The 19,453-nt window shown below is 39.4% G+C and overlaps 1 protein-coding gene and 1 pseudogene across 15 annotated transcripts in view; one reads left to right on the top strand and one right to left on the bottom strand.

Annotated features, from left to right (window-relative positions):
• Positions 1-6,248, top strand: part of LOC120360672 (putative tRNA (uracil-O(2)-)-methyltransferase pseudogene) — a 41,758-nt pseudogene extending 35,510 nt beyond the window's left edge.
• Positions 1-19,453, bottom strand: part of TRPM3 (transient receptor potential cation channel subfamily M member 3) — a 919,012-nt gene that overhangs the window by 152,495 nt on the left and 747,064 nt on the right. The window lies entirely within an intron of this gene.

Raw genomic sequence — 19,453 nt, 5'->3', positions numbered from 1 at the left:
CAATTAAACTTAGCAGTCACCCTACAAAACCTCAGTGGCCTATACCTCCTCACTGCTGAGAAAGGAGGTCTGTGCCTCCTTTTAGATGAACAATGCTGTTTCTACCTCAATGAATCTGGGTTAGTATGAGATGCTGTCAAAAAGCTCAAAGACAAAGTACAAAAACTTAAAGACAGTTCACCTGGCTCCGTAACTCCTGGACGCCCTGGCTATTGCCCCTCCTAGGTACTGCCATAACCCTTTTCCTCCTTCTAGCATTTGGCCCCCGCCTTTTATGATTCCTTACCCAGTTTTTACAAGACTGTTTTAAAACTTTCACCCATGGAATAATACAAGATATGATGCTGCTCCAAGAATATCGACTGCTCCAGGAACAACGATCCCTATGATCTAGTTCCCCACCCCACAAAAAAAACTTCTTGCCCTTATCCAGCAAGCAGCAGCCAGATGACAACGGTGCCTCTCTTCTATTACCTATTAAAAGGCTGGAAGGTTAGGGACAAACTGCCTCAGAAAACCCCCTCCGTGCACACTGACCACCCCTCCCCCCACTCTGATTGCTCTGCTGCAGCATTCCTGAACTCCTATCTAGCTGCTACAATTAAGCAAAGCCTGATTACACCCATTTGGGCAGCTTGGGGCAGGACAGGAAAAACCAATGTTTGTTATCCATACTTGTAAATTCCTCTTTTACATATACCTGTAAAATCCTGTTTTTTAAAAAACTGCCACCACAAAAGTCACAGGATGATGTATTGTAAGTCTGTCACAAGTTTACAAACTATCTCTGTGCCTGTTACAGGCTGATAGATTATTGCAGTCCTAAAACTCCCTTATGCTCCTCTCACCCCATATAAATCCCTTGTTTTGTAAGCTCTGGGCTGCCCCCGCTGATTGTTACAGGGCAGCTTGGCAGGTTAATAAAACTTGCTTGCCTGACTTTGAGTCTACTCTCCTTTCTCTTGGCTAACCTTACAAAAAGGAAAAAGAGAAAAAATGAAACCCATCCAACCATTCATTGAAAGAAATCAGATTCTCTACCTATATGAAGATCAAAGATCACTAAGGTGGAAGGAAACTAGCAAAGGTCCCATATCATGTGACCTGGGTTGCTAGGTTACACCTTTACCTGTCTCCCTGACCCTGAGTGAAGGCACTGCCTATTGCAGTGGGCCTCTCTTAGGAAGATGCAGGAAACCAAATTAAAGGCTTGGAACATACACATGAAAAAGAAGATGAGGTCCATGTATAATTTATTCTTTGCTCCAGTTTCTTGCCCTGAATGATAACTATCTCCTCTTGATAGAAATAACTTTTGTTGAATCCCAGAAGAAAGTTTTAAGAAATCAGGAAAAACTGAATTAACTTCAGCTGAAGAAATTCTTATTTGGCTTGTAAGAGACAAAACAGGCATCTGAGTAAAAGGAAGCTCTTTGAAGGAAGATGGAGTTTTCTTTCTTGGCTTATCTTTAGTAAAGGAGAAAGATAATGGTAAGTAGCATTTATTTCATGCTTACCTTGTGCCAGGCACTGGTTTTATGTGTTAATAAACTGAATTCTCAAAACAACCTGGAATATACCATTATCCCCATTTTACAGATGAGAAACCTGAGGCACAGAAACTTGTCCAGGTTCAAGTAGCTAGGAAGGGCCAGAGATGAGAGTCAGACACAGGCAGTCTAATTTCAGAGCTACTGTTCTTAATGTCTTCATTTTATTGCCTCTGGGGTTAAGAAAGGGTAATAGTGACAGCCTTTAGGGAAAAGGGCTGGATTCCCAGCTGGTTTTATTTACTCAACACATTTCACTCACCTGCAATGATCTGCCAGCCTTTATAGATTTGACCAAAGTATCTACTGATGGGGACAGGGAAACACACACACACACACACACACACACACACACACACACACACACACAGAGACAGAGAGAGACAGACAGAGAGAGAGAGAGAAAGAGAGAGAGACAGAGAGAGAGAAAGAGAGAGAAAATGAAAGAGAGAAAGAGAGAGAAAGAGAAAGAGAGAAAGAGAAAGAAAGAGAGAGAAAGAGAGAGAAAGAGAAAGAGAAAGAGAAAGAGAAAGAGAGTGTGTTTGCTGTTTTCTCTTGCATCCTTGAGCTCTACTTTGGTTTCTCCTAGTGAGTCTCTATTTTGGATAGAGTCATTCGAAGACTACCTAATAGTCTATGCCTATTTCTGAAGTAACTAAATATGAACTCAGTGTGTTTCATTTCTTTTGGAATGGCAAATTTTGGTTCTAAATTGGACTCCACTCATATCCACCAGCCCCACTGATCTCAATCACTCCATCTTAATGGGTACCCTTCCCTGATAATCATAAATAAAAGGTCACCCCTTTAATTCCAGGACTTTGGAAAGCTGAGGCAAAACCAGCCTGGGCAACATAGCAAAACCCCATTTCTACAAAAAACTGTAAAAAGCTCTTCACTTTAAACCCTCATGCTATAAAAATTAATGCCTACTAAACAATAACTCAGGTGATATTTTATAAAAGGATTATCTCAGTAACAATAATAATGGAGGACTTCAATACTCCACTGATGGCACTAGGCAGATCATCAAGATAGAAAATCCACAACACCAAAAAAAAAAAAAAAAAAAAAAAAAAAAAAAAAAAAAAGGACTTAAACTATGCTCTAGAACAAATGAAAATAGATGTTTAGTTTATAGAACATTCATCCCAACAACTGCAGACTATACTTTCTTCTCATCAGCACATGGAACATTCCCACCATATGATAGGCCACAAAACAGGTCTCAATAAATTTAAGAAAATTGAAATTATATCAAGTATCTTTTTAGGCCATAGAATAAAACTGGAAATCAAATCCAGAAGGAACCCTCAACACTGTACAAACACATGAAAATTAAGTAATCTGCTCTTGAATGATTTTTGGGTTAACAAGGAAATCAGTATGAAAATTTAAAAAATTATTTGAAATGAGTAACAGTGACACAGCTTATTGAAACCTCTGGGATACAGCAGAAGTGGTGCTAAGAGGAAAGTTCATAGTATTAAATGCCTATGTCAAAAGCCTGAAGGAGCACAAATTGACAATCTAATGTCATACCTACAGGAAATAGAGAAACAAGGACAAATTCAACCCAACCCAACAGAAGAAAAGAAATAACAAAGAATGGAACAGAACTAAATGAAATTGGAGCAAAAAATACAAAAGATAAATGAACAAAAAGGGGTTCTTTGAAAAGATAAAGAATTTATTCTAATAGTGATATTACAATAAATACCAGATAAATACAAAATAATCATTCAAGGTGTGAAAGGAAAATAAATCTTGGGGCCCCCAAATCACAATTGAATGCTTTTAACAAGTTAGTATTCTCCTATGAACAAAATTTGAAGCATATTTGTTTCTCTCTACCTGATTTCTCCAGAATTTGGAAACTATCTGTGAGTATTAAGTTATGACAATACAGATATCTGAATAAGTTCAATAAGCATCTGTTTTCATTTGTAACAGGAGACAACTGGAGAACCTGGTTATTTTACCAAGGCTTTGACTGGAATCGTGTACTTTCCTTTAAGGAATTGAACTTATGGAGCCAATAAAAGCCCCTTGGGAAAACTGGCCTCATACCTTGTCTACATAGTTACTGTACAGGGTTCCTGACCTGTGTTAAGTAAAGAATCTCACTTTCCGACAGGCCTAGGAGCCCCAAGTTTTATCTTGGGACCTTAAGAGGAGAGGAATTCACCCAACGCATAGGTATTTGATGGTACAAATCCATGGCTGGGTTAGGTTTTTAAAAAGTCTTCTGTGAAATTCCTTCTATGGAACAAAGTTCCATTAAAGCCAATATAAAACCTGTGTAAAAAATAATTATTCTTGCTGCACTGTATACAAATATTTAGGCCAAGTATAATAAAGCAAATCTGTCCTACCATGATTTGTCTTTACCAAAAATAGGAAACTGGAGAGAAAAATTATGTTTTGAAAACTATAGGATACCTGTTGCTAGATTCTAGTCTTACCTAATGTTTTTCAATTTCTATTGTTTTCTACAATTTTGACTGAATTCTAATTTATCTGGGCTACGAGTCTTCAAAATATTTTCAAATTTTTTCCTTCTTTTTTCTCATTTTTCCTAATTTGAAGTCACCCAAAACCAAGCTGTGCTTTCACAAAGCCCTGTGAACTGAAGCTAGACAACTTAAACTTCAGAAGAAAATAATGGTAACCTATCTACATACAAAAGCCACTTTCATATCTGCCTACTGATAGACTTCAGAGTAATGTGGTCTATATATAGTTTCCAAGATTGTTCTTTTGTCTGTTGTTTTTTCTCCCCCTATTTTCTCTTCACAGGACAAGAGACTTCACGACCTGCTAAAAATGAGCTTTCCTAATAACTTGGGACCTACCTACCTAGGAATAAACCACTGTAGCCATGAGAGATTAGCTGAAACCGAAGATCAGAGACTCATTTTCTTCTAAAATGCTTTCTCGAAAAGATTTTTTAAAAAAAGAGTGGGTATGTGAAAGGAGCATAAATCTGGGGTCTCCAAACAACTAAGCTAAAGGGAAAAGTTAAGCTGGGAACTGCTTAGGTTACACCTGCCTCCCATTCTATTCAAACTCACCCCTCTGCTCACTGGGATAAATGCCTATCTGATTGCCTCCTTTGGAGAGGCTAATCAGAAACTCAAAAGAATGCAACCATTTGTTTCTTTTCTACCAATGACCTAGAAGCCCCCTCTCTGCTTGGAGTTGTCCTGCCTTTGCTTCAAGTTGCCCCACCTTTCCGGACTGAACTGATTTTCATCTTACATACGTTGACTGATGTTTCATGTCTCCCTAAAATGTGTAAAACCAACCCGTGCTCTGACCACATGTCCTCATCCTCAGAACCTGCCAAGGCTGTGTCATGAGCACACAACCTCTACTTTAGCAAAATAAACTTTCTAAATTAGCTGGGACCTGTCTCAGATATTTAGGGTTCACAAAGGCTACTATGAACATCTTTACACACACACACACACACACACACACACACACACGAAAATCTACAGGAAATGGATACATTCCTGAAAATATACAACCCTCCTAGATTAATTCAGGAAGAAATAGCAACGCTTAAAAGATCCATAACAAGAAGCAAGATTGAATCAATATTAAACAAAATGCCAACAACAACAAAAAGTCTAGGACAAGATGGATTTATAGCCTAATTCTACCGGGCATTCAAAGAAGAATTGGTACCAATCTTACCGAAAATATTCCAAATGAAAGAGAAAGAGGGAATCCTCCCTAAATCATTCCAGGAGACCAGTATCACCCTAATACCTCTGGAGGCCGAGTAAGAGGACTCAGTACCGGGAATACCTTGACTTCATTAAGGAAGTGGGCTTTGCCTGTGGATTTCACGTGGAGGAAGACTGCCTTGGGATTCCTTCAACCAAAAGAAGTTGGGAAAGTTCTATCTTGTTGGGAAATCCAGAACATACCCTCCCTCCAGAGAAGCTTCCATGGATGAAAAGAGCACTCAGTGCATTAAGAGCAGGCCGGGCTGCCCTGTAAGCCTACCTGGCCGGGAGCTAACCCTTTCTCCAGCCCGGGTTGCTGCTGACAGTGCTGGTCACTGTGTCGGCCACCAAGCTCTGGACGCCGGGGTCTGGTGTGTAGCCGCGGCCGGGGCTGCCGAGCTCGGCGCAGGGCCCCAGGCCGAAGGCCCCTGGCCACCTGGGTTTCACCCCAGAGAAAAGTCTGAGCGCGTGAGGAACTGCCGTCCTCTCGCGGGATTTTATTGACCAAGTGGTTTTGCAGGCGGCGAATTTATTACTAGGTGAAAGCAATTAAACACAAGAAGTTCTCGAAATGGGAGTGTGAACACCTGGAGTGTGGGAGAGAGCCTATCCCTGGCAGAAGTAGCCAGTGAGCTGCACGTGGAGACCCTGCAGACGCTGCTCCCGAACAGCACCACGTGCTCCGAGTTGTGAACCGGCACGTTCACATCCGCACTGGAGCGAGGACGCGCTGCGGAGGACAGAGCAACCGCAAGCGAAACGGAGACGGCCCTCCGAAGCCTGCAGACCCCGCCGCTGCTGGTTCACGCACCGCCCTGGCGGCTGCGCTCTGTCCGCGGACTGCTGCCCGTTTGCGCACGGTCCTGCAGAGCTGCGGCCGCCTCGGACCCCAGGAAGATTTCCTGAGCTGCGTCCTGGTCGGGGAGGCCAAACCAAGCAGAACTTCCCCAGCAATCCTTAGTGCTCCCATCTCGGCACTGGCTGTGTTTCAGCACACCTCCTCTAGCCTTCTCCAGATCCTGACGGTGATACACCATGTTTCATAAACATCACATGCCACAGAAGCCACAGTTCCTTAGAAGCTCCCAGCTGGGTGCCCAGTTTTAAAGATCGTGCACAGATTCTTACAGTGTTTCCTGGGGGAGAGAGGCTGGGGACACCTTGCACAGGCCCCTCCCAGGGCGCTCTCCCTATGCCTGCGCCACCAGGTCTGTGAAGAGGATGAAGCTCCTCCAGAAGTATGACTGTCTGCTAGCGCTTCTCAACACAATGGAGAGCATCCGCTCTGGAGGAGGGATCCACCACATTGGTATTTTAAAAACAGGTATAAGGCTCTCTGTGTTGAGGTTGTTTTTAGAGTTACAGAGAATAAGACAAAACACCCAGAAAAAAAAAAAAAAAAAAAAAAAAAAAACCAGCAAAGGACATGAAAAACAGAAAACTACAGACAAATATTCCTGATGAACACAGATGCAAAAATCCTCAACAAAATATTAGTGAACTAAATCCAACAGCATATCACAAAGATGATGCATCATGATCAAGTGAGTTTTATACCAGGAATGCAGGAATGGTTTAACATGTGCAAGTCAGTAAGTGTAATGCATTACATAAACAGAATTCAAAACACAAATCGTGATCATCTCAATAGATGCAGAAAAAAATTTTGATAAAATCTATCTTCACTTTATGAAAAACCCTCAACAAAATAGGCATAGAAGGGCCTTACCTTAAAGCAATGAAAGCCGCTATCTGACACACCCACAGCCAACATCATACTGATTTGGGAAAAGTTGAAAGCATTCCCCTGAGAACAGGAACAAGACAAGGATGCCCACTTTCACCACTTTCATTCAACCTAGTACTGGAAGTTGTAACCAGAGCAATCGGACAAGAGAAAGAAATGAAAGCCATCCAAATCAGAGAAGAGGAAATTTCTGTTCGCAGATTATATGATCGTATACCTAGAAAACCCTAAAGGCTCATCCAAAAAGCTCCTAGACCTGATAAACACATTCGGTAAAGTCTCAGGATCCAAAATCAATGCACAAAAATCAGTAACACTGCTATACACCAACAACGACCAGGCTGAGAATCAAATCAAGAACAACAACTGCAATGAAAAGAAAACCTTTGGAATATACTTAACTAAGGAAGTGAAAGATCTCTACAAAAAACACAACAATAACAAAACAACCCTACAAAACATTGCTGAAAGAAAATCAATGATACAAACAAATGGAAACAAATTCCATGCTCATGGATGGGAAAAATCAACATTGTGAAAATGACCATATTGCTCAAAGCAACCTACAGATTAAGTGCAATTCCCATCAAAATACCACCATAATTCTTCACGGAACTAAGAAAAACAATCCTAAATTCATACGGAAGTAAAAAAGAGCCCACATAGCCAAAGCATCATTAAGCTAAAAGAACAAATATAAAGGTATCACATTACCTGACTTCAAGTTACACTTCAAGTCTATAGTTACCAAAACCACAAGGTACTGGCATAAAAATAGGCACATAGACCAATGGAACCGAATAGAGAACCCAGAAATAGAGCCAAATACTTACAGCCAACTGATCTTTGACAAGGCATACAAAAATGTAAATTGGGGAAAGGACACCCTATTCAATAAACGGTGCTGGGAAAACAGGAAAGCCACAGTAGAAAAATAAAACTGGATCTCCATCTGTCACCTTATGTAAAAATCAACCCAAGATGAATCAAAGAGTTAAAGGTAAGATCTGAAACCATAAAATTCTAGAAGATAATATCAAAAATACTCTAGACATTGCCTTAGGAAAAGAATTCATGATTAAGTACCCAAAGCAAAGGCAGCAAAAACAAAAATAAATAAATTGCTTTTTCATGGCAAAAGAAATAATCAGCAGAGTAAACAGACAACCCACAGAGTGGGAGAAAATATTTGCCAACCATGCATCCAACAAAAGCTGAGTGTCCAGAATTTCCAAAGAACTCAAACCAGCAAGAAAAAACAAATAATCCCATCAAAAAGTGAGAAACACACATGAATAGACATTTCTCAAAAGAAGATATACAAATGGCCATCAAACATGAAAAAATGCTTAACATCACTAATTTTCAAGGAAATGCAGACGAAAACCATAACGAGATACCAGCTTACTCCCACAAGAATGGCCATAATTAAAATGTCAAAGATCAACAGATGTTGGCATGGATGTGGTGAAAAGGGAACACTTTCATGCTGCTGGTGGGAATATAAATTAGTGTCACCACTATGGAAAACAATATGTGGATTTGTTAAAGAACTAAAAGTAGATCTACCATTTAGTCCAGCAAATCTACTACTGGGTATCTAGGAAAGGAAAACAAGTCATTACATTAAAAAGACAGCTACATGCATATATTTATTACAGCACAATTCACAGGGGCAAAGATATGGAAACAACCTAAGTACCCATCAATTAATGAGTGAATAAAGAAAATACAGTACCTATATACCATGGAATATTACTCAGCCATAAAAAGGAATGAAATATTGTCTTTTGCAGCAACTTGGGTGGAGCTAGAGGCTATTATTTTAAGTGAAGCAACTCAGGGATGGAAAACCTAATATTGTATGTTCTCACTTATAAGGGGAGCTAAGATATGAGGATGCAAAGGCATATGAAAGAAATAATGTATGTTGGGGATTAAGGGAGAAAGGTCGGAGGAGGGGTGAGGGATAAAAGACTACATATTGGGTAAGTGTACACTACTTGAAAGATGGGTGCATTAAAATCTCAGAAATCACCACTGAAGAACTTATCCATGTTGTTTAGTAGTGATTAATGGAAATATGTAAAACATTATATAAACTAAAACCTCCTCTACTCCAAAAACTATTGAAATAAAATTAATTAAAAAATAACTACTGAGTGTTAAAAAATTATGAATGAGCAAGTGAATGAACGTCTCACCATACCCTCACTATACTGGTTATAATACTTTATCAGATCTTTAACATTATATTGTTACTACTTTCCTTTTCATTGCCACTATTTCCCCTGAATCCAGGAGTCTGTTTTATCTGAGCCTTTTTCATATTTTATTTGTACTTTATGGTCTATACTTCTACCGTATTTTAAGATTGTTTTACATGTCTTTAAAGACTTTGCAGCACTTAAGTTAATGCTTTATATACAGTAGGTGTGCCAGGGATTAGGTAATTTATCCCTGATTATAGGGTGGATACACACTGACTTCTTGGAGAACTGAATAAGATCTAAGCCAAATGGCAGCTGTCTGACCCAATTTTCCTCTGTGTCATGTTATCCTTTACTGGATAGCAGTTGAGTGACAAGTAAAAATATGGGCCATGACCACTTCTTTGGGTGAAAGAGAAAGAGCACTGATTTTATGTATCATTTGTAGGAGCTTGAGAAACTTCCTTAACCTCTCCAAGACTTAGTTTCTTCATGTATAAAATGATGTCAATAGTACCTTCTTCAAAGGATTGCTTTGAAGATTAAATAGATAATCAATATTATGGATTTTCTGCAGTAAATATTGCCACTATATTCTCATGTCCTAGCAACATATGCAAGCAGAAAGGATCGGTGAAATTACATGGCTTATGATGAATAATGTTGGAAAGCACCAGGGTATTTGCTTCATTTCGTCAACCTGTCCAAATAGACGTGTCCTCTTTATTGTGCCATCTCTGTAATAAAGTAAGCCAGTACTTCACAGGTCTCCCATGAACATGTTAACAGAGAACTTCATGAATGTGTCTGTTTTATACACGATAGGCAAAGCTGAGAAACATGTTATTAATGTAAGACTGAGTAAAAAAAAACCAAAAACATTCAATTGGGCGATTTTGCTTACTTATGACAAAGAGGAATTCATTTACATAGCGCATATGTAAAAATGACTGCATTCTCCATATTTTTATTTTTGGGCAGGAGTCTATGAAAACCTATGTCCTGGAGTTCTGGTATATTTTCTGGAATTATTGCAATTAATGATTTTCTGCCTTCCGTTTCCTCCTTTTTCTTTTACTCATCCTGTTTCATTCAGGGATCATATACACTTTATGTTTACAAAAGTTATACATGCACAGACTTGAGTCATCTATTCCTACAAAATTTGGTATAAACCTTACAAGCCTCAACGCGCCACTCCTCTTTCCACAGAGGCAACTAGAGGATGATTTTGGTCCTCTCTGGTAGTTGGTCTTTAAAGAGGGCTTCCAAAACTGTAGCTCCCAGTGTTCACACTCTTGTGACATCTTCTCTCATGCAGAATCTGGGCTGGTCTGGTGGCTGGTTCTAGCCAACAGAATGCAGCAGGGTGACATTATGCCAGTTCCAGGCGGAAGCCTTAAGAAGACCTGCCAGCTCCTGCTTTTGCTCCTAAGCTCCTTGGGGAAGAACTATCACTCTGGGTCTCCCTTCATGATTCAGGGAATTTCCAACTCCTGTTTTGTTTTGAAGCTCCTATTTATTGTGTTTTGTGTTTCTGTATTTATTTATTTGTTTATTTATTTATTTATTTTTGATTTCCTCTTTCATTTTGGTAGAGCACATCCTCCGGCAGCTGAAGAAAACATCCATGGAAATGAATTTTTTCTGGGCACCTAATGCCTGCCAATGTCTTTATTTTACCTTCACAAGCGATAGGTAGATTAGATATAGGCCTAGATTGAAAATAAATGTCTTCAGAATTTTTAAGGCATTGAAAAACTGTATAATAGCTTTCTGTATTGTTGTTTGGAAGTCCAAAGTGTTCTAGCTCCTAGTTCTTTGCATGTGACCCACTTTCTCTCTTTAGAAGCTCTCATTTTCTTTCTTTTCCCCTGTTCTCTATTGCTCCCATGCTCTTCTATATCTTGATAGTGTGACTTGGTATGGGGTTATTTTCACTCAGTAGTTTCTTACAACCTGGAAATGTATGTTCTGGAGTTCTGGGACATTTTCTGGAATTATTGAATTGATTTTTTTTACCCATGATTCTTTTTCTTTTATTCTTTCTGTCTTTACTTTCTAGAAGAGTATTTCAATTTTATGTTTTAATTACTCCCTTAATTTTTTATTTCATACTATCATATTTTTAATTCCCCAAAACTCTTTCTAGTTCTTAAAAAATTACATGTTTTATAGGATGTTGTTCTTTTTTAAATGGTTAAAACATTTTTTTGCTTTCTCTGAGGCTATTAATGACAGTTTTTGTGAATTTCCTTCTCCCTACGTAGCTCTGTTTGTTCCATGGTGCATCTTGCTGTTTGGTTGTCTGTCCCTCTCTTCTACGTTAGAGGTCTTTCCTATGTGTTCGGCAATCCTTAGTTATCTGTTCGTATTTAAAAGTGGACACTAGAGTGCTGACTGGAAGTCCTGAGAGCATATGTAGAGATGATCAATTCTGAACTTAATGGTAAGATAAACTGGTTGGGCTTCTTGTCTGGTAAATCTTTTGTTTGAGTGTCTTTAGGTCTTATTTCTTGGGAAGATCAAATTTTACAGAAAAGGCTTCTTCCAATCTTTACCTGGAGGATAAAGACCAAGCTGCCAGCACACTGGGAACCAAGTTGGGGAAGAGGGCTGAGGTCTCAGCATCTAATATGCATTAATTGATTTCTTCTCCTTTCCCCTGCACTGCCCTCTTTCAGTGTTGTGGCCCAGCTCTCATTTTGTACTGGGTTCTCCTATACCAGAAAATCTGTTTTACTCTCTCTAGAGAATAAATATTTACTTTTTTATTGGAGTGGGCTTTGCAGAGTAGAGGAGAGGATATGGCATTCTGGCTGCTTCTTTAAAAAGACAATAAATCTTTTATATTTTCTCGCTTTTTCACTCTCTCTTTTTGAGTTTCTAGATACCCCAATTTCTGGACCTTTTGAGCATTTTGAAGTGTAAGTCAGTTTGATATCAGATTAATATTCAGGTTTTTTTTTCTGGTCTGCTGTTCTCCATTCTTATCTGCTTCTCATCTTCTATGTTTAGAAATGGCACATATCACTTCTGACCACATCTCATTGGTCAAAGCACAGTCACTTGGCCCCAACTTCTCTGCAAAGGAGGCTGGGATAGTCTTCCAGTGTTCGATGCTCACAATGCAGAGCATGTGTTCTGGACTCAGACAACCTGGGTTCATGCATAGTTTCCATTAACTTCTAGCTGTGACCTTGGCCAAGATAGTTAGCCTCTCCATGCCTCAGTTTTCCCAATTATAAGATGGATGATACTGCTAGTACCTGCCGCATTGTGGTATTTGTGAGAATTAAAGTAGTTAATAAACATAGTAAGTTCTGTATTAATTGTTATTGTTTTTAGATTTTTTTTTCAAGCTTAGTTAGGAGGAACATACTTTTTTTGTTGTTAATGTAAGCTACTTATTTCAGAACTGTGCTGCTATCAGTCTGTGTGATTATGTAACGCAGACTAGGCAGCAATTGATTGAATGAATGAAACTGATTCATTGCCCTGAAGCAAGTCAAGAAAGCCCTGCTGGGAAGTCAGCAGTGATGGGTTTCTCACAAGCCAAGAGGAGCTCAGAAGCTTTGGGATGGCAATTAGCTTACTGTGTAGATCACTAAACACAATGAGCTCTGCTTCTGTGCCAGTTCTGAGGCATGAGAAAGTCACAGAGCACAGGAATGCCCAGCTTCTGTGTAACTAGGGGCTGGGGGGTGACCACAGATGCTGTTAGAACTGGCGGCATGGTACAGGGGAAAAATAATTGACCTGGGTGTCTAAAGACCTGGATTCCAGTTTTTCCTCTAAACACCAGCAGATACCTCTCAGTTTCCTTATAACTCTATGGAGCTTACAAATTTCATAGTGAGACAATCTTATGGATATGGCCATAATCTTGAAAAATCTTCTAGGAATGGCCTAAGACTTGAAAATAGGGAACCCTGGTGTTCTTGGTCCCTGCAAGCACTCCCTGAAGCAAAGAATACCATGCTTTCATCTTCGGAGGAGAGATGGGAGTCCAGGCCCCATTCTCTCACTTACCACCTATATGAAAGAAGCAGAAGGGACCACTCTCTCCTGTGAAATGCCACTGGAACTCTGCTTAGAAAGAGCACGAACTGCAAAAATATTCTGCAAAGCTGCTTAGAATAGATGAACCTTGAGGTCAGCATCAAAAATATTAAAGGACAGGGATCAACTACTCTGTCTGAAAAGAGAAGAGGTGGTTTCACTTTTTTTTTTTTTTGAGACAGGGTCTCCCTTTGTTGCCCAAGCTGGAATGCAGTGGTGTGATCACTTCAGCCTCAACCTCTTTGACTCGAGTGATCCTCTCACCTCAGCCTCCTGGGTAGTTGGGACTACAGGTGTGCATCACCATGCCTGGCTATTTGAAAAATTTTCTGTAGACATTGTGTCTCACTATGTTTCCCAGGCTGGTTTGGTGCTTGGCTCAAGCTGTCCTCCTGCTTTGGCCTCCTAAAGTGCTGAGATTACAGGTATGAGCCACTGTGCCAGCCTGTTTAACTCTTAAAGGGAGGTGACTAATGGAAGAAGGGGTGGCAGTGGTGGTGGAGTGTGAGACAGTATGACACTGTGGAAGTCGTAGGTGAAGGATCCATGGAAAGTCCTCTGTGTGAAGCAGCCAAAGGATGTCAACATTGGAGATGCCTGCTGTTCACTCAGAAGTTGTTTACATTATTGAAAAACAAACCTCCCTTCTATTTCTTTCTGCATATTTAGAAAAGTCTACTATGCTTATTAAATGCTTTGTTTAAGCAAGTTTTATCATTTCTTTGTGAAACTGCAGAAGGGGGCTAAGACTTGCATTTTGACTTCTATGATGAGAAAAAGAAATAACACATATGGAATTAGGAACCCGAAGGCAAGGGTGACCAAGAGAACTTGCATCTTTTAGGAATTTGTGGAAATCCTGAGGATGGTGTAGGATTTGCATTTTTGTGGATTATTGTCCTGAGAGGTTAGAGCCCAGCTTAATGATTACAAGGGGTAAGGAGACCCTGGCTTATGTGTGGGGTGTTTACGTGACTTTGGCTAGTGGTTGATTGGGCCAGGACCCAACTTCACTGCTATCAATAAATGGTATTTACTGAATTTCTCTCAATTGTCAGGTGTTTTGCTGGTTGCTGGGATACAGAGGTAAAGAAGTCATAACTCCTTTTCCTCTGGAAATTTCTATTGGAAGGTGGGGTTTGATCATACCTGCCAGTTTGCCTGGACATTCTGATTTTTTCCAGGTGTTCTGGCATAATTATTAATACTGCCAACTTCCATGCCCAAGAAAGTGCCAGTTTGGAGGTAAATTATCTGGTAGCCATTCCACAGAGTTGTGAAAATTAATGACAAAACTTGCATAAATATGCTTTGTGAATTATAATGCACTGTACAAATAAAAAGAATTAAGGGACCTAAGTTGTTTTATTGCAGTCTCCTGTTAAGAGACAAACATGTCTAAAATTGTTATCTACTTTGTTATTGGACTGAGATCTATTTGGATTTGCACAAAAATAAACTTGCAAGAAAATTAATTTCATTTTAAGGTAGCTTAGCGTGTGCCCAACCACTTTCTAGATTAAATTCTTTTCTGTGGTCTCTTCTGGATTCTCACATGTATGCTGGAGGTTTTCTGCTGTTTTTTTTTTTTTTTTTTTTTTTTTTAACATTTTACAATTCTGATGGATTTTGAATATGTATGGGGGACATCCTAGTTCCCTAGGAATTTTTAAAACCTGTTTCAGAAGGGAAAGAATATGAAATGATTACATATTAAGTATTTACCATAAAGAAAACGGAGTGTTTGCCTTTAAAGAGCTAGCAATAACCATCTTATGTGTCCCTTATATCAATCCATATGAGAGACATTTAATTGATTTTCCTTTTCATGGGGAAGGGAACTGAGGCCCACAGAGGTTAGATAACTTGGTTAACTGGCCACAGCCAGTAAAGAATTACGATTTAAGCACATATCTAATCTAAGCCCAAAGCCTGTTGATCATTCACTCAGAAGTTACAAATACATACGGAACTCTGACTCTATGCCAGGCACTGTGTATATAAGTAGACTGTGGTAAATAAAATAGGTGTGGTCCTTATTTCTAGTTTGGCTTCATCATTATTAGTCAGGGCTATTTCATAGATATCCCAGATGTTTTGTTAAGTGCTTTGCTTGAATTATCAATTAAAATTGTTACAACTGTGTATAATTATTATTTCTATCTTACAGATGGGGAGACTGTGGCTCAATGGGGTCCAACAATTTGTGCAATCAGGGAGAAGGGATGCTTTGAATATGGCCATCATTCTCACTGGCTTACTGTGGTAAGTACCACACTCAGGGACTGTGGGTAGGAGTGGGAGCTGGGCTGAGAGAAGCCTTGTGGGGAAAGTCTGGAGCAACCTGACCTTTACAGAATCATTTTTAAAATAAAAAATATACTTTGGTCTCAGAAAAAAAGTGTTAAAAATGTAATCTTTTAAAAAACTTTTGTCAAAAATAGTGATAGCAAAAAACCATGAACGTTAAGAAAGGTAACAGTGATTATTATAATAACATTATAAAGTAAGCAATGGTAGGTAATACGTGATATATTTGGGTTTACCTGAAGTAAACTTTATGAGTATGACTTGAGAGAATGTCTGAATCCTGGTTAGTATTCATTTGACCTAGTTCCAGCTTTTATCTCTTGATTGAAGAATTTATTCCTGGAACATGGATTTGTAAGTGCTTGCATTTGAGGCAAATCTGACACACTTTGACCCTCAGTATTTTTCTTTCTTTCTTTCTTTTGAGACAAAGTCTCACTTTGTTGCCCAGGCTGGAATGCAGTGGCATGATCTCAGCTCACTGCAACCTCCATCAGCTTGATTCAAGGGATTCTCCTGCCTCAGCCTCCCAGTAGCTGGGATTACAGGTGTGTGCCACCACACCCAGCTAAATTATTTTTGAATTTTTAGTAGAGACAGGATTTCACCATGTTGGCCAGGCTGGTCTGGAACTCCTGAGCTCAAATGATCTGCCCCCTCTTGGCTTCCCAAAAGTACTTCATCTAATATAACTATAGAGATGTGTATTTCTTTTAGTTGCTTTTGGTCTTATCAGCATCCTTTCTTTCCCCCTTTTCTCGTTCTAGAACACCTGTTTTTGGTGGAAACCAAAAACCCTGACATGAATACAGCTAACCCCATCTCTTATTCCACAGTCATAGGGATCTCCCAATTCTGCTGCCACCGTGATTGATTCAGGGACGGGCATGAATCCAAGATGAGCAAATTCACATCCTCCTGGGACCTTTTGTTGCAGTTACTAGGAAAGATTTTTTTTTCTGATTGGGGTTTTCTCAGTTGGCTGGGTGTAAGTCTGGTACTGCTGGTGGTCACTCTGTCTAACTTACGTAGAGATTAGTGTCCAAGAGATCGAGGACAGACTCTGATGACATCATTTGAGCCCTGGATGCCACTTTGCTGAATTCAGTTTACCTTTAGACTTTGGTCATGTGAACTTACAAATCTGTTTTATTTGTTTTTTTGTTGGAGCTTGTTCAAATTGTATTTCTGTTACTTGTGAAAATCAGCTCCAAATTTCAGCAATATTCCACTGATGCTCTAACAATTTAAAAATAAAACAAATACGGGATCACTCTTATTCCTGCCATTACATTAGATAAAACTGTGGACATCCTAGTTTCCTCACTGAAATACTGGTTTTCTTTTTTTTTTCTTCCTGCTTCTTCCTCAAGTTCTGGTGCATTCAGGGCGGTATTCATGTCTTTGAATAGTTACTAGTTGTACTTTTGTGGGGAAAGTGATACCAGGGGGACTTCTGTTCCACCATCTTGCTGATGTTACTCTTCCTCATTAAAATATTGCGTGCGCAACTAAGGTCATCTGGGCAGCTGGTAAGTGTGCCGAGAGTTTTAGGGAATTAGATACCCAGGTCTGTTAATTACTCAAGATCCCCCAGAGCCACAGGTGTAAATGCTTGACATCTCTGTGGCTTTGTAAAGCTGGGGAATCTTGTAACTCCCAAAGCCTAAAGAATACAATGTAAAGAAAAGTTGGTAGAAGTGAAGAGACCTGGGTTTAAGCTTTGGCTCTGCCACTAACTTCCCAAATCATCTTGAGTATCTTTCAGACAGACTCTGGTTTCAATTTCCTAGTCTGTAAAATGCATGGACTAGCAAGGGGAAAGTGGATATTGCGGGTTCCAGGTGGTTTTGGGATGAGGTAGTAACAAGAGGCACATGGAAGACGTTGGCTTTAGGGGTTCCATGCCTGGACTCCAACTTCTGATGACCAGTTTGCTTCATGACATCAAAGTTAACGATTTGAATAAAGGGGTAAAACGGACCAGCAAGAAACAAGTGCATTTGGGGAAGCCTGATCTGTAAATCACAAAAGTGGCCTAAAGCAGAGAAAGGCTTAATAAATACTTGTGGAAAGACTCAACACTATAAACCTGACCTGGTGGGTTTAGTCCGTAACTAAAATACTTCGCTATCCACCTATAGTTTACCCACCCACACAGTAATGTCCTAGGCTCCTTTATGTCTAAAATAAACGGAAAATGTCTCATGTTTTGACTTTGTCGGTTGCTTTTGGACAAAATTTCATCTACTTTCATTTGTTCACTATTTAAGAGCTATAGTAACTTTGTATCTCATATAAGTGATAAAAATGTCAACAAGTATGTCTCTTTTTTGGCCTTATTAAGGGTATATAAACAGTGTGAGGTAAAGAAAATGATAACATTAAAAAGAAAGCAATAATCCATGTGGTATATTAAACTGCCTGCCCATTAGAAACAGGGGCAGCAAATCTTGTACACATAATTAGAAATAATTTTTTTTATTATCAAAGTAAGGCATAATACAGTCCCATAAAACCCATTCATGAATCATGAGAGAGTAAGCAAGGTAACTTCTCAGTAAACAATCTAGGATAAGTTAGTTGTTTATGACAGCTACCTGGTGCATGGAATTATTGGACATAAAGTACTTCAGAACGTATGCCAAAAGTTTTGTTTTACTAGGATTTAAGTTATTTTTAAAAATGAGATGAGTCTTTGGGAGACTGAGGCAGATAGATCACAACATCAGGAGATTGAGACAATCCTGGTCAACATGGTGAAACCCCGTTCCTACTAAAAATACAAACAAAACAAAACAAAAAAATTAGCTGGGCATAGTGACATGTACATGTAGTCCCAGCTACCTGGGAGGCTGGAGAAGGAGAATGGCTTGAACTTGGGAGGTGGAGGTTGCAGCGAGCCAAAATCACAAAATCACACCACTGCACTCCATTCTGGTGACAGAGTGAGACTCTGTCTCAAAAAAAAAAAAAAAAAATCAGAGATGATTTATGCAGCAAGACCAATTGCCTATTGATGTCAGTGCTAGTTTGTGACAATAACTCTGCATTTTCTAGTTAATAGAGTTGGGAGACATGCATTTAGAAGTAATTTCAAAACATTACATATATATAATTCTTTTCTGAGAGAGAGAGATAGGGTCTTGCTCAGTTGCCCAGGATGGAGTACAATGGTGCAATCATGGCTTACTGCAGTCTTGACCTCCTGGGCTCAAGTGATCCTCCCACCTCAATCTCCCAAGTAGCTGGGACTACATACATATGCCACCACTCAGGCTTTTTTTTTTTTTTTTTTTTTTTTTTTTTTTTTTTTTAATAGAGACAAGGGCTCATGGTGTTCCCCAGGCTGGTCTTGAGCTCCCAGGCTCAAGCAATCCTGTCATCTTGGCCTCCTAAAGTGCTGAGATTACAGGCATGAGCCACTGCACCCAGCATATCTATCTATCTATCTATCTATCTATCTATCTATCTATCTATCTATCTATCTATTGCTATATGTCTGATTAAATTTATCTACCTTTAAGTTTAGGTTTTCTTTTTTCCCTTAAAGATACAATTATAAAGGAAGATGGTTCAGAATATAGAGATTCTCATTATTTTGTGTCATCTAATCTAATCAACAGTATGCTTTCCTAAAACTTTTCTGAAGTCATACAAAACATACTGGCTATTCTTTTTGTATTTCAATTTCAATTTCATTTTATCATTGTTATTATTATTTGGAGACAGAGTTTTGCACTTGTCACCAGGTTTGCAGTGAAATGACATGATCTCGGCTCACTGCAACCTCTGCCTCCTGGGTTCAAGCGATTCTCCTGCCTCAGCCTCCCAAGT

This window comes from Saimiri boliviensis, chromosome 2 (genome assembly GCF_048565385.1).
Source record: "Saimiri boliviensis isolate mSaiBol1 chromosome 2, mSaiBol1.pri, whole genome shotgun sequence".
Classification (NCBI taxonomy): domain Eukaryota; kingdom Metazoa; phylum Chordata; class Mammalia; order Primates; family Cebidae; genus Saimiri; species Saimiri boliviensis.
The sequence above is the reverse complement of the archived record's forward strand: the minus strand, read 5'-3'. Positions and strand labels throughout refer to the sequence as shown.